The 15,947-nt window shown below is 43.4% G+C and overlaps 1 long non-coding RNA gene across 1 annotated transcript; it reads right to left on the bottom strand.

The window, feature by feature from the left end:
* Positions 1 to 3,083: 3,083 nt before the first annotated feature.
* Positions 3,084 to 7,977, bottom strand: LOC311433924. Its single transcript, XR_014691056.1, has 3 exons — positions 7,880 to 7,977; positions 4,434 to 4,510; positions 3,084 to 4,319 (listed from the first exon to the last, which is right to left on the bottom strand). It is a non-coding gene; the product is annotated as an uncharacterized lncRNA (long non-coding RNA).
* Positions 7,978 to 15,947: the final 7,970 nt, after the last annotated feature.

The raw sequence follows: 15,947 nt of genomic DNA on the forward strand, positions 1-15,947 counted from the left end.
GTCTGGTACAATGTCAGTGCTGTCTAATATCTTAATTTTCTGAGATTTCCTCTTTTCCTCTAGAGAGTTTTATATTCCTAACTATGCCAATGTTTCAGTCCTTAATTTCCTTGAGTAGTGTGTGCGAGAGATATTTTCCCCCCATTTTTAAAGAACTGTTAAGAACAACAACAAAAAAAATGAGTGATATGAGTATGTAATTCTTTCTCAGGAGTATGCACTATTTTATTTTCTTCTGTTTCCTAAAGCTTTGCCCGCTTGGCTTATGAGCTTCTTCAAAGAGGACTAGAGATCCCTACACAATATATCAGGTACAGAGAAAAAAAATCCACAATTCTGATATTCTGATACTTTTTTTTTCTTTTTTTCAAATCAAAGCCAGTTGTTTCAGAATTCTGTAGGTGCACTTCTTTAAAGAAGCTCAAAGGGAATAATTTGAAGGAGATAAAAACTATAAGTTGAAATCGAGGTGTAATATTGCAAAGAAAATAAGAGCTGTGTTGAATGTTACCGCACTTGCTTGGCACACGGGGTTTGTAACCAGGGAGGAAAGGGCTGCCATGTGAGCTGGCTCCTCGTGACGGGAGTGGGGAGGGTTTGCCAGGGAACATCCTGGTTTCTCATCTCAGTCTGAGGAAATCTGTTTCTCTTAGAAAGCTTTTCAAAAATGTCTTGTGACTCTTGCTTTGGAATGAGTTGGTGTGGTAGGGGGAAAACTTCTTAACTTCGATGTTTTTCTCAGTGGTTTGGTGTGTGACAGGATGTCTTATGCTTATGATTTGGGAGGGGTGGAGGGGAAGTCTGATTTTTTTTTTTTTCTCTTTTCATCTCTCTCTCTGTCTTATATGGTAAAAATAATGCTAAAGTGTAAGGATGTGAATTTCTGTTTGGATTCTGCAGTATTGGGTAATTGCATGTATTTCTCAGTGGGGCAGGATTTGTTCACTAACATATCTTTTTGCTCATGTCAGAACAGTTTCTGTGTTTGGGGGGAGAGGAGGGGAGCGTAAATCCTGTCTCTTCTGGACTAGCTGGCAAAACTCCAGTGGGGCCAGTCCTCCCCCAGGACCCCTGTTAATTCTGCAGCACCTAGTGCCACCGACCCAGGCAGGCACACCTGTACTTCTAAGGGGGGAGAGAGAAACCTTAGCCTTGGCTTCATTCCTAAATACCTTCCAGAGTGGGTGGGTGGGAGAGAAATCATTTAGCAATATTCTCTTCAACCTCCAACAAAATATTTTTAAAGCAAAGCAAATGAACCTCATGATTCCCACCCATAATGTCCTTAGCTTCCTAGGGGATGGCAGCAAGTGGAGGTCTCAGGCCTTGTCCCCTGCGTGTGGGTTGGACATGTGGCAAGAGAAGCCCAGGAACTGTCCTGTCTTGATCAGCCCTGGGGAGCACCCACTCTGCTGGAGATGCTCCTCATCCATGTAAATTTGGTCCTGCTGGGGCAGAGTGCTCATCAAGGGGAAACTGAGGCAGGTGGCTTTGTCTAGGGATTGCTGGGATGAGATGGAGGGTGCCTTCAGCCCTGGTCTCTGGTCAGCTTTAGGCAGGTCCCTGGCAGCCAGCAGTGGGTTTGGCAATCAGCAGGTCCCTGGGGATTTCCCTGGTGGAGGTGAGATCTATGTAACACAACAATCCACATTGATTCCCCACCAGGATCCATGCTGGGGCCTCCCAAATTGAAGAGCAGCAGCCTCTGGCCCTCCAAAGCCTGCCCCTTGACAATCACTCCCCTCCATCTCCATTTCATCAACCCTCTGGGGAAGGAGACACTGGGTTCCAGCACAGGGCAAACCCCAGCAGGGGGATGTATGAGGAAGGGAAAGAGGACACGTGTGTGTATGGGGAGGAATGAATGGCATCACCTGAAAATATATCTCCTTACTCTACCTATGGAAACTACTTACTGAAACCCATCTCAAAGTGTTGAACACCACTTTGCCTTGGTGAGGAGCCTGTGGGTTCAAGCCCTCCAATATCCCCAGCCTGGAGGTGCTCCTGGGCACTGGGGAGACCCCAAGTCAGAGCTCAGTCTTCCATCTCCCCAGCTGCATGCACAAGGACATGGGGGACCTGTCCCTGTCACCCATGAGCTTCCAGATGAAGGTCCAGGGGGATGCTGAGGATGGCCCTTCCTTTTTTTGGGAGGGGTGCTAGGGATGCTCCTTCCTTTTAAATGGGGAAGACAACTTAGAGCATCACACCACAATTGTGATTTAATGGGAAGAGGGAACTACTTCTCAGGGAAAGATCTGCACATGTGTGAGGGCCCAATCCTGCTACTGATTAAATGTCCCCTAGGTGCAGGTTTGGTCTCCTGTAGCAGGATCTAAACCTTGGTAACGTCAAAGGGAGGGTTTCAGTTGACTCCTGGTGACTTTGGATCTGCATCTTGTGCCTCCTACCTGGAAGAGATAGACTGTAAATGCCAGTCTGTACTTTGCTCAGACGAAAGAAAGGCAAATGTAAAATCCCCATTGATTTCAGAGGGGCTACCTTCCCCCCACCTTTTTCTGGTTTTGTTTTATGCTCCTTAAGGTCTGGAGACAAAGTCTTGAGGCTCCTGCTTTAAAAACAAAGAGGGAAAAGCATGGTGTAGGAGCGTAGCCATCCACCTCTGCTCTTCCTCATAGCCCAGTGCTGGTCCCAGAGGGACTCATCCAGTGCTTGGTGTCTGTGGGTGCTGAGGATGGAGGTCTCCCCCCGAGTCTAATTCCAGCCTCCCGCCGGAAAACATTTTCCTGCTCCCCTGTACTTTCCCAGCCTGACTACTTGTGTTGGCGGGGCAGCTCAGACGTTTATCTGAAAATTGAGTTATTAAAAGATTTGGTTTCCTCGGGATCATAAATCAATAAACAGGAGGATTAACACGGCAGCTTTGCTTTTTAACTCAAGAGAAAAGTTTGAGGAGAGACTGTGAAAAGTTTGTTTTCAAACCAAACAGGTGGGTAGCTGTAAATTTTATTTCATTCTTAGTCTTTTTTTTTTTTTTTTTTTTTAATATCAATTCTATTTTCCGTTGGAAATGTCTTTGTTTTCGTAGTCTCCTCGACTTATTTTATTATTATTATTATTATTATTATTTTTTCCTGGTAGTTATTCACACAAGGTGTGAAGGAAACAAGAAACCCATTCTATGGGAAACCTTTTCCAATCCAGCGATTTCTCTAAAATCGGGTCGCATCTTGTCCCACCTAATAGAAATTCTCTGTGAGAAGCTGTTTCAGGTCCCTCTGCATCCCGGTCCCCGGACCAACCTCCCCCCAAATCCCCCAATTTCCATTTGGGGCTGGGTGGGGGGAGGATGGTTTTTAAGACCGTTAGCTCTGCCCCAGGGCCTATTCCCTTCCCCTGCTCATCTCCTTCCGACCGGTTTAACACGCAGACCTATTCGGCTTGTGTTTTAATACGTTTCTCGGAGAAATTGGTGCTCTGTTCAGCTGCCGTAAGCCTTTCCAGATCGATCCGGCCAAGAGCCCCTACCCCTCCGGCTTCCCCGTGTGAAAGACCGTACGCTTTTTACAAATAGTATATTTTCTTATACAAAGGAAAAAGGAAAAAAAAAGTAAAAGGAAATATCCCCAAACACATTGGCAAACGCCTGAACATTTCGAGAGAGACAAAACATTGTGTGCCAGAGAGAAATAAGGAGAGAAAAATCAAACTAATGCAAAGCTCTGAAAAAGCAGTTGAGAAACTGGAAAGATGAAAGAAAAAAAAAAGTCATATAAACACTGTTCCTTTCTATGCCCCAAATGATCCCTTTCACCTCCTCTTCTTGAAAAATCTGACCATGCAGTGAGAAATGTCAGTTTATCGACTCTTCCTGAGAAGAAATGCGGAGAGGCATTCAGTATTGAGTTTGTATATATTTATTTATGCTTAATTTAACGGGAATGTGTAAATATGGCGAGCAAGTAGTTTTTGGGTTATTTATCTGTGAATCTATACCTCTGTGAATGGGTGGGGGAATTTAAAAACAAAAAGAAAAAAAGAAAAAAAAAAAAAGAAAAAAGAAAACCGACAAAAAAAACGCCTGACTAGATAGTATCCTATCTGAATCTTTTCTGTTCTTTATAGACAAGCTGTTATGGTAATGGGTAGAAATTGGTTTCTTGTCCAGTGATGACCTGATTTACATAAATAATAAGAATAAGAATAAAAAAAAGAGATTGTTGTGTTTTGTTGTATTTTCCTCTTCAGTTTTTTTGAATGTTGGTGCTGCTTCGATTCTGCAGACGGATTTACTTATAACTCCAAGAAGTCTTCATTTTCCCAACATAGGTTTTGGGGAAATTCAGGACATGTCTCTACATAAAAAAAAAAAAAAAAAGAAAAAAAAAAGACAATAAATATTGCTTCTCAGAAATGTTGGTATTTTATTTCTATCTGACTCAAAGTGTCCATATTTTTACCATCCTTACCTCTTCATTCTAAGCAGACCTATAATAAACCTCATGTCATGTTAACGTGATCCTTCGTTTCATTTTGCCTTTACTAGCTGAATTAGGAGATATGAAAGAAAAATGAAATTATTTTCATTTTCAAAGTATTAGCCATTAAATCAAAACGTTATATATCATTACAAGTCTTTGATATCAGGAAACTTTTTTTTTTTTTTTTTTACTTATTATTTAATTTCCGCGGTTCCATTGCTGTGTAACTGTTGTTGTACGTTTCACTTATGTATATGTGACTGTGAGCGTGTATATATGTATATATATACTCTTATATACAGATCGGAAGTGATGTTCGTATTCACAACGCGGCATTATTTTCTATCTTTAGGTCTACAGTTGCAACAACTAATTATCAAAAGGAAATATTAAAAAACAAAACATCCCTCCTCCCCCTTCCTTTCCCAAATCGGCTTTATTTGGGTTTGTAATCGGCACTGATGAAGAACAGCTCCGGGGAGATCCAAATCCCCAGGGCTAACCCGGAGACACTCCGGAGTGACTCGGGATTTACCCTGCGGTTGGGTGAAGAGAAAGGCGGGGGGCAGACACATCAGGATTTATTTTTATTTCTTCGCTGCTGTCATAGAAAGAAGTATTCTTTTCCACCCTCTCCTCCCTTCCCCTCCTCCCCCCCGCATTTCGGAGCTGGAAAGGACTGTCAGTTTATCCCTCGGCACGGTCACCCTGCGAAAAAAACACACACGTGTGCTCAGACAGACAGGGAGCCCTGCGGCTGGAAGCCGGTTTAAAGCATCGCATTTACTGCGATGAACTATTTTAGTTAAATACCCGCTCCGAAGAGTTGTCTGGGTTCAGGTTTGTCTGGTGGTTTTGGGAGGGAGCGGTAGTGAAGAGGGAGGACAGAGAAATGCGGGAGCTATAGCAGGCAGCGGATCGGTTTTTGAAACTTAATATTTCTCTCGGAGAAGGGGTAGGGGGATAGCAAAAAATAAATCCATCCCCACCTCCATCTCCCAAACTACCTCCCTTCTCCCTCTCCTTCCAGCTTGGACTACAGGAGCCGCCTCAGCTGATCGCCCAAGGTGTCCATAATAAATCCTCCTCAGCATAATAATAAAAAACGCCTTGCAAACCACGACCCCAAAGTCTGTTTTATGGGGAAGCTTCCGAGGCTCGCTTGCCTCGGCTTCAGCCAGGCTTGGACTCAGCCGTGACCTACTTTCTGTCCGTGGTGTGATGGCAAAAGCGCCCGGAGCAAGTTTGCGGGGCCCGGGATGGAGGGAGTGGGTGGGAGCAGGGGATTACCGGGGTCCGAGTAAGGGGTAAAAAGAGGTGGGGGGAACAGTGAGAAAAAGAGAAAAAAAAAAAAAAAAAAAAAAAGGAATCCCACTCCCCCTTTTCCTTCTTCCTACCAGAGTTTTGCAGGGCGAGGATCGGGGATCCCCCAGCCCCCTTCAAGGCTGACCCAGCTGCGGGCAGGTGTCGGGTGAAGGATGCCCGCGGGCAGGGAGGGCTGGGAAGAGCAGCGACATCGGAGCTGGTTTCCAAAAGCAAGGCTGCATGCTTTTATGCGTTGTTTTGTTTTCTTTTGTTTTAATCGCGCCGATGATATTATTTTTAGTAGAGCATATGTTTTGCATGAAACCTTTCAAAACAGCTCGCGAAGTTCCCAGAGGAGTCTGGGAGGGGTGTTTGGGGGGCGAGAGGGGCGGCTCAGGAAGTTTCTCTGCTGTCCAAGAACTGTGCAACAGTTATGTGGAGAAAAAAAAAAAAAAAAAGAGCGAGGAAAGCTCTTTTATAACTCAGCAGAAGCACCCGCTGGTAGAAATGGAGGCTCCCTTTAAAGGGCGACCCGAAGATGCGAAGAAGGGCTCACCCCAGTTTCTTAACCTCCCAGGGGCAATCTTGAGATGGCAAAGCCAATGAACATACGTCTATATTTGTAGTAAATACAGGTAGGGCTCCGGGTGCCGCTGTGCCTTGCCTCCCTCGGGGCCGCCTGCTCCTCCCTCTCCCCCCAGCTCACAGCCAGCGCTGTCTAGGGGGAGGGCGGGGGGAACTCGCCCACCAGTTGGGCTGAACAGGGGGTCAGGAAAAAAGAAATATGCCTGCTGGTCTGTGCTCCACTTCATTATCCTAAAGGTCTCCAACAAATCAAGATCAGATTCTATCTATCTATCTATCTATCTATCTATCTATCTATCTATCTATCTATCTATCCATCCATCCATCCATCTAATCTATTTATCTATCTTTCTACTCATCCCGGTCTTTCCCCTTTTCGAGCTTCTCCCTCGGCTAAGGTTAAAAATAAATGAATAGCAGCAGTAACCTATCTCATCAAATTTCCCCCTCCCCACCAGTCTGATGTTATAATCTGCTTTCCCAGTCGTGACCGGCGGGGACCTTTTCTCTGTCCCTTCTGCCTTGCCCCAGTCTCTGTTTTAAACTCAAGGTACTTCTAGTTTCCATTACAAAACTTCACCTTGATTTATATAGTCATAAACATCATTTTTGTCTTCCATCCCTTTGGGCTGAACTCTTTTTCTTTCTTCCTTTTGGTTTTCTCCTTTCCCCCTCCCCACCTGCATGGTATGGCCCACATTTATATGAGACCTCATAAATAACATCTGGTGTCCCTATGATGGAACTAGTCAAATGTCTTAAATAATCCCCAGTACCAATATATTCCCTGAATTCTTTTGTTTTCTCTGTCTCTCCCGTAAACAGTCATCCACACAGATTTTTTTCCCTGTAGCTGGATGTGTGTGCTCAGCTGTACTGGGATATTGTGTTATATGGAGTGTCCCTAAAATGCGCGTAGCTGCGCAGCCCCGTGCAGAATCAAGCTCTTTCTCCCACTACTACGCACTGTTATAAGTTAATAGGAAAAAAAAATGCTCCTTGGTTTTGTCTTCGGAATTAAAACATTGGAATAGATTTCGGGAATGCAAAGGTCCGGTCCTCCCCGCGCTCCCCCCCACTCAGCCCAGGGCTCTGCTTTCCGCACATTCCTCTGACTCTGGGGCATCCCAGAAGGGCCGTGGGCCTGATCCTGTGCCCCGGGGCAGTGGAGCAAGGGCTGCTCGACTTTCCCTTGCAGCAAGTCGTCCTTCTGCAAAATCCCCGAGAAAAGGAAACCTCTGGGGAACTGCGAGTTAAGAGTGTCTGTATGTTCTCCTTAACAGAAAGATGGAAAAAACAGACTCTCACGCAATTATGAAATCACAGCAATTACTTCGGAGCTTCCCCCAAACAACAGGAAAATTAGAAGTGTGTGTGAGTGTGCATTTCTCACCCGAATATTCAGAGGCAATAATCCTTTTACCTCCCAACTCCAGCTTTGCCCCCGGGTGGGGCAAATAAATAATTCCCCGAGCCCCAAAGACAATAAATAAATAAAGAAAACGGTAAGATTCAACCCTTGGCAAGGTGTTTTGAAGCGGTACCCCGGGTGTGCAGTGTGACCTCCTGCTTCGCAGAGTGGGGAGGTGCTGTGCCTGGGGTTGTTTCTGCTATTAAATCCACAGCAGTGTGCGCGGACGAGCCTCCTTCTTCTAGACCATGAGAGGACAGGTGGAGAAGAACATCTCATTTAAAACAGAAACGTTTGGTTCTTTCCAGGTGATAAATTAGTGAGACAAATAAAGAACAGTGGGTACAGCTGCAATTATATACTTAGTTTGACTCCCTTAAACGCCAGGGTGAATGAGATGGGTACGGACATTTCGCTCCCTTGTAGAAATCCTTTAAAATACAAAAAAAAATAAAATAAAATAAAAAAAAATCTTTTGTCTCCTGAAATCAGCTCTAAGACTAACTGATCTCGCTCTTGGTGCATAGAGCATCACCTGGAAGTCTTCTTTCCTGCAAAACTCTCACAGAGTTAACCGAGAGCTGCCTTTATTTGCCCCTCCAGCTCTGTTCTGCCCCCAGATCAGCGGTCGGGACAAGAGCAAACCCCGCTTTCCTTTACACTAACGCTGCTTTATTGCAGTTCAGAGTAGATCCTATTTTGGGTTGGGAAATGGGTAGCCCGTTTGCAGCTCTGTACGGAAAATCAGCCTACAATAACTGGTAACAATGGGGAGGGGGGTAGTGGGAAAAAAAACGTACTGAGGACGGAAAGCCTTTTCGGATCAATGCTTTTCGAGGAAAGAGGACGAATTTTAAAACCTATTTCAGATCAGAGCAGGAAGGAAAGAGGCGAAATATGTCAAAACGAAAAGTTCTGGATCTAAACGTTAATGCTCGGCAGTGAGTGTGGGAGATGGTTTTGTTCGCCTGGGAAAGTAAAGCCCGGCTTTAACCTACCCCGGCCAGACGCCAGCCCCCCCGCCGCCTCCTCTCAGCCTTACACCCGCAAAACCCCGAGAAGACGGACGAGAGAGGAAGGCTGGGCAAGGCTCTGACTGTCGCTTAAACCCCTCCAGTTTTACTTTCCTGGGACCTTGCCGTTGCAGCCGGAGCCTGGGGGCTTTCCCTGAGCCCTGCAGCTGCCGGGGGAGGACGGGGGCGATGGCCGAGGCGTAGTAGGGACCTCCTTCTTCCTTACGCTTCAAAAGTTTCTTTAAACTTTAACTTAGGAGTGACATGAAATGAGAGAAAGGAACTTTCGTTGTGGGAGACCTGTAAGCTCCGACCTGTAAGCTCACATTTTGAAACAGATTTTTTTTTTTCTTTATTCCAATTTTTTTCCTTGCCCCCTCCCTGCTCTGGCCTTGGCTAGGGAGGCTGGGGTTTGTTTGGAAAGGAGAACTATCAAAAAAAAAAAAAAAAAAAAAAAAAAAAGGAGGGAGGGAGTTAGTTACACGGAATTTCTCTTCTGGATGAAAGGTGATAATTAGCGGTTTGCTCGCCCAAATGTAGAAATACCCGCAGCCCAAAAAACACACAGGGCTGGGGCGTTGTGCAATCCTGGAGGATAGCTGTGAAAGTCAGAAAGGGCTTTTCTTTTCTCCCTCTGGCTGTAGATATCGTCTAGTGTGTGTACATATACGTACTCGTGTTACTGACCTGCGGGACATATTTTACAGCTACTTATCTCTCCCCGTGCAGAGAACGAAGGCGACAGGGCTATTTCCTCCTTTCTGCCTGCTTTCTCCTTCTCTCCCTGTTCCTATGCAGCTGCCACAACCCGTGTCGTTTGCAGCCTCTTTTATTCGCCAAAAACACCTGACCGGCTCCGGGAGGCTCCTTCTGCAATCTGAAAATTCTCCCTGCCAGGAGGGATGGCCACGCTTGTCAGGGGCTGCAAAGTTGGGATATCCCCAGCTCTAACCCCTTGCAGAAATTGGGAGAGGGGAGAAAAGCATGGGAGGGAGCACATCCAGCCACCAGCCAGCCCCTTTTCCCCTTGTCCCTTTCTAGAGGGGTGAGAAAGAGCTTTCCCTCCCCAAGCTCCCCGCTTCACAACATCCTGCCAAGCAATAGGCTGTAAAATAGTTATCCAGCTCAGCACACAGGCAAGTGCCGTTTGAGAGTAATTTCTGCCCCGAGCGTTTGGCCGGGGGCAAAGCAAGCGTGCTCTCTAACTGATCAACCTGGATATTTCATTATTCATTAATTTACTGTTTAACCAAATCCCACTCATTATCAGAGGCAACGCTTGGCAGAGCCCAGCGAACAGTAGCAGTTGGTGTCAGGCGTGGAGAATTGGCCCATTTGATCCTGGGCTGTTTTATTATTCAACACCACTGACTGAGAAAAAGGCCCATGAATAATAAAGAGCCAAAGCGTGTTTGAACTGAGAAGCATGACACAGCCTTACAAAACAGCAGTTAGGAAATTAAAGGCGAGGTGGCCCAGGCTTTGCATTTTTTATTCTCACTGTGGGCACAGGCATTGGGATCCCACATTTTTTGTTGCTACTGTGTTTATTGCTGTTGTTGTTACTCTTTTCCCACCAGCCTTTTGAGAGGTGCAAACCCGAACTCTTAATCGGAAACTTTTCTTGCAAAGTTTCTCTCTGCTCTATCCCGATTGTCATTTTGGTTTTAAAAATGACACAACTTGTGCTGTTTGCTTTTTCTCCCTTTCTTTACTCCATAGGAAATAAGCCTACTACAGGCATCGTGTCTGGATCATTTTGTGTGTAAACCCACAATAAATCTCACAAGAGAAGGTTAACAGAGCACTAGGATGCCAACGGTGCCTCGGGAACACTGCTGAGATCTGCGGGACCCTCAGGGCTGGGACTAGTCCTTAAGGATCAAGTCTCCAGGAAACCATTCCTTTGAAATAATTTTTCATATTTTGACACCACCTTCATCTTTAGGCACTGACTGATCACCAGCTGAAAAGCAGAATACACCCCCAAGACAGTGACACCATTCAAAAAATATTTCATGTTGGATGTACATAATTTAATAGTAATCTTTATTATTATCATGCCTTTCATTCTAGTGAACCCAGACATTTGCTTTTTTGGCCTGAACCCTTCCCTTCCATACAGCAGCAATTCATAGGTGTTATTTTAGTTACATTAGCAACACCCTGTATTTTCCAAAATTCTATTACTGTCAGGACACATAGGACTGTCCTATGGAGTAATGACTTTTTGTATGTCTTTAAGAAAAAAAAAAAAAAAAGTATTCTCTAAGGTGGCTACAACAGTGTCCTGAAAAAAAAAAAAAAAAAAAAAAAAAAAAAGAGCTCTGCCTTTCATAAGTTCTGCAAGAACTGTGGAGCAAAATAACTTAACCTTAATCTCAACTCTACCAGACATGATGGTACAAGCAGCCATGGTATTTTAGCCTTCTCTGCATCCGAGGCTGGGCACAACACGCTGTGGGAGTCACAGACTGGGGGAGCCAGCCCCATAACGCTGAGACTGGTCTCCTCCTCTGCCATTTGGATCTGCACTCCAGATGCTTGGCTGGAGAAAAAAGATTGTCCCTCCAGTTTGTGTCCCTTCCTATCATCCCTCTCATCTTCTCCCCTGCCTCCTGAGATACACAGAAGCGGGATTTCTGATGGGTGGTAGCCATGCAGGGAATGATAATTATAAGACCAAGTGTAGGTTATCTGCACATATTAGTTCTAGTCAGGATCAACAAAGAACTCCTAAACGATTTAGAGTTACTTGATTTGGATCAATTGTTTATTTAATAAAAAAGTGGCCAATTCAACCCCACACAACATGTCTTTTTTTTTTTTATTTGTGGCCTGGCTCCCTGCAAAGGCATCTTTGAACAGGCCATGTGTATCCTATTGTGGCAGCAGGCACTTATCCATAGACTCTGTCTCATCCTGCAGTGTGTTTTTTAGTTTTCTTTTTTCTTTTTCTTTTCCCCTGGTGTTGCTTCTAGAAGAAGTGGTGTGAATTTCATTGGATTTTTAAGTCTTCATTAAAAAATAAAACAAAAACAAAAACAAAAAAAAAAAACAACAACAAAAAAACAGGTTCAAGTCTCTGTTAGGAATACAGGATTGGAAATTTGGCTTCTCAGTCAGAGTTTTGTCTTATCTTTCTAAATGAAAACCTGCTTTAGAAATCACTTCAGATTACCAGTTTCCTCTTAAGTCTGGTTCAGACTGACTGTGGGTTTTAAATAATGGGAAAAATAATAAGTTGTCTGTATATGTGTGTGCACATGAACTGGTACAAATGATTGATGCTTGCTCTGTTTATTCCTCTAATTTGTCTATATGGAATCTTTTTCCTATCTTTTTTTTTTTTTTTCTTTTTTTTTTTTTTTCCCCGTTCTTTCATTAATATTCATGAGTATGGTTAGTATTACTGGAATCGAGTGTATCTAGTGAAAACAGCCCAGACTTCTTGTTAGCATTTGTGTGGGCTTCATACATATTTGAAGTGGGTGTTCTCATTATCAGGGAAAACACATGGCCAGGTTCATCATTGCTGAAACAACTTCCTTGCTGACTTTAGGAGAAAAAAGATTTCACCTGGACATCTCTACTAGCAAATTGCAAAAGATGGCCATGTAGTTATGCAGAAGAGACTATACATATGTGTTATGTTATGGGATTGCAGACACACATCTGATTTGGACTGTCAGTTGCTGCAACATTGAGTGGTTGGTCATGTGTTAGGAAACACCAGTAATTTGCTCTCATAATGTTTCCACTTGGTTTTCATTCCTGCTAGGTTAGTCCTGCTAGGACTAACAATAACGACTGTAGGGTACTTTCTTCAGGAGGTATAAAATAGTGAGGACTCAAGGCTATTTTGTGGGAAGGTAGTAGTCTTTAAGAACAGCAGCATGTTTTTTTTTTTTTTTTTCCCTTGGTAAAAAGTGGTTCTCTTTCTGTTGCTGTAAAATAAATAAATAAATAAATAAGGTTCTGCTGTCAGGACAGGAGAAGAAATCTGGTGTTTCCATGCATGCATGAATGTGACGAGCAGACGTGTATCCCAGTGAAGGCTCTTGAGCATAAGTGGATGCGAATGCCAGAGAAGGATTATACCATAGGTGCAGAATTGCATGTTTAATCGCATGTAATTATAATTGAGTGTGGGGGTATGAGGGCAACATTGGTGGTATAACTGAATGGGGAGTGTGAGGGTGTGATTGTAATTAAGTGTGGGTGTAGCACTCCGAACATAACTGAATGTGAGTGCCAGGAGTTGGATATGTAACCAAATGTGAAAGTGTCTGAGTGAGTACATGTTAGTGGAGGGAAGAGGGTATGATTGAAGCTGAAGGTGGGTGTATCTGAGTGTGTCTGCAATGGAGCAGGTGCATGCTGGAAGACTCTCAGGAGCCAGGATGGCACCAGCAGGACCACACGAGACAGACTCTCAGCCATGTTTTGTGGGTCAGGGATGTAAGAGGTGTGGGTATAATCAAAATGCAGTCTGGGTTTTCTACATTGAAGCATGAGCTGGTACAGCCCTTCCACTAGCTTGCTGAAAGTCACAAGCAATCTCATTGACTTTAATGTAGCTGAACATGCATGAATAAGTGCTCAGTACCAGGAACAAAGACTACAAAATTAGTGGATGTAATTAACCAACCCAGTAGTGAACAGTGCTGGGCTAGTCTACAAAACATTGACTACTTGCTCAAATAAAATACTATGCTATATACATATATATATGTATGTATATATATATTTCTATGTTCCTGTTTCCAGTGTATTATTTTTTTATGTATAGTTTAGTCTGTAAGTTTACTGCAGAAAAGTTTTTACAAACAAGGCATTTCAAATGACTTTTGGAGGATGTTTGTGGCAGAGGTATTTCCAAATACCTTTTTCACATGTAGCATGTGTTTCTGAACTAAATTAATCCAATCAAGGCAAAGGACTAACACATCATAAACTACGTGTTTAAACAAAACTAATTAGCCCAGCTTTGTTTTGATATATCAAACATACACAACAAACAGCCCGTAGACTTGAGACCAAGATGCCTCAAAGAAATAATTTGGAATGTGGCTTTGAATAATGAATAAATCATAACCTCGAAGACCCTGTGTGAATCTCAAAAAAAGTTGAATTAATTCAATTCTTCTTTTTTCTTCCAAACTAGTGGCTCAGCTCTAGTTGTTTGTGTGCCAGAATGATTGAAAATGATGCTACCAGCAACATTCTCATTGTCATTTGCCAATGTACGCAAGTTTCCTATTATTTTTACCTTCCTTTTTTACTGTTTCTCATTGAGACAGGCACACACTTCTCTTCACATGCCTTAGGGCTTCTTGACACTTCAGAATTTACCAGAATAGCTATTCCAGAATTCTGGAATAAAATTGGCTACATGGGGGCTTTAATTAAATAACTACTTGGGAACCATTATCCAGAAATAGTACATTTGCAGGAGTAGAAAAATGTGAGAGAAACAATGTGACCCAGTGAGTAGAGACATGGAATGGGAGAAAGGAAAAAGCAGAGTCTTTTCTCAGTTCAGCCATTCTCCTGAAACAGCTGTCTTATTCCTCATTTTTATATAAATAAATTGGGATAAGGACCCACATCCTGGTGTTTTACTGAGGGACTGAGGTTAATTTCATTAGCTTATTTAAAAGGTAGGAACCTGAATAAGTTGCAGAGGCTCCCTCTGCATAGATAGAGCGAGCTTTTACCAGGGGCTGTTTTTTTGCCACCTTAACGTGAGTAGATAAACTGTATGACCAACATCACTGTCTTTGTTTCTTAATTCGCTTCATGGGGACCCAGAGAACTCATAGGAGACAGCATGAGTTTTCTTTTACTTTTACTGATCTCCTTATTGTTATTGAACTACAAGTCCACATCTGATAGAGCTGCTAAATTAGGCACAGGTAAAGGTGACCATTGCTACTTATTTTATGTTGAGAACTTTGAGACACAAAGAACTGTGCTTCCCCAGCAATGTCACTGCTACTGTAGACTTTCCTTCTTCTTTGTCCTGTTTCTTTGCATAAGTGAATTTAGTTTGTAACACATGAGAGTGATACCTTTGGTTTGACCAAGGAGAATTGTGGTTTTGTGGCCTATTGAGTAAAACATCAGCTGAACTTTTGCATTATCATTAGAGTCACATATGCTCACCACATCCACCTTGCTTTGACACTGTCTCAGCTGATTGGTGTTACTCTGCTTTCACTTGTAGGCTTTGATAGTAACAGCACATATTTTCTAGTAACAGCAGCTCAGGGGCACCCACTTGTGAGCCTCATGCAGGTGGCATGTTAGCTCAGCTCATGACAGTTTTGATGCAATGCAAATGTTGTTTGCTGATCTTTTATTAACTTTCTTATTAGTTGTAGAAGTGAGCTCTTGGATTACACTCCCAACCTTTCTCTGTGGTATGAGAGTCTGAGGACACTGATTATAGTGTGATCTGTGTGTGTTAAGTCAATGAATATCAAACCCCTGGTGTCTGATTCAACACCCATCTGTCACTGCTAAAGCTTCCAGTGACATCAGTGGCCCAAGACTGGGCCCTTCAAGTGTAAATTTTAAGGAATGAATCACTGCACACTTCTATAAAGGTTCCTGCTGGAAATGACTTGATTAAAAATAACACACTTAAGAGAGGTGTTTCAGCTCCAGCCAGACCTCATTAACAGAATCACTCTTGATGTTCTCCTTGGCAAGCCTGGCGTTAGGTCTGCTTCAAACTTGTTTATGAGGTTGTTTGAGGTTTGTGCAGCACACAAGATCTACAGTTGGAAAGTGTCACTGCATGAGGCTGTAATCCTCGCTGTGGTCAACGTGTTGAGAGTTTTATATTTCCTGACTGCAGGATCTTTCCATAAAGTGAAGGGGGGAGGGATATTATTGTGATTAACCAGCTGGTTTATTAAAACTTCTGGAAGCCATGGTGAAGCTTTAATGAGATTATTGTGTCAATAAACTGCAAAGTTTCTTCTGCTCTTTCTTATTATGGGGAAAATAGAGGAACTGGCCAGGCCTTTCTCAGGCCATGTGAAAGGTTATTAGAGACCGTAACCCTGGGTGTGAATGGTGGCAGTGAGACAGAAAGAGGCCTTCCTGATGCACTCATCAACTGAAAATTTGTGAAGTGTTTCTTTGCGCATGGTCTCTGGAGGTGTAAACTACAGCAGA

This window comes from Aythya ferina, assembly GCF_964211825.1.
Source record: "Aythya ferina genome assembly, chromosome: 3".
NCBI lineage: Eukaryota > Metazoa > Chordata > Aves > Anseriformes > Anatidae > Aythya > Aythya ferina.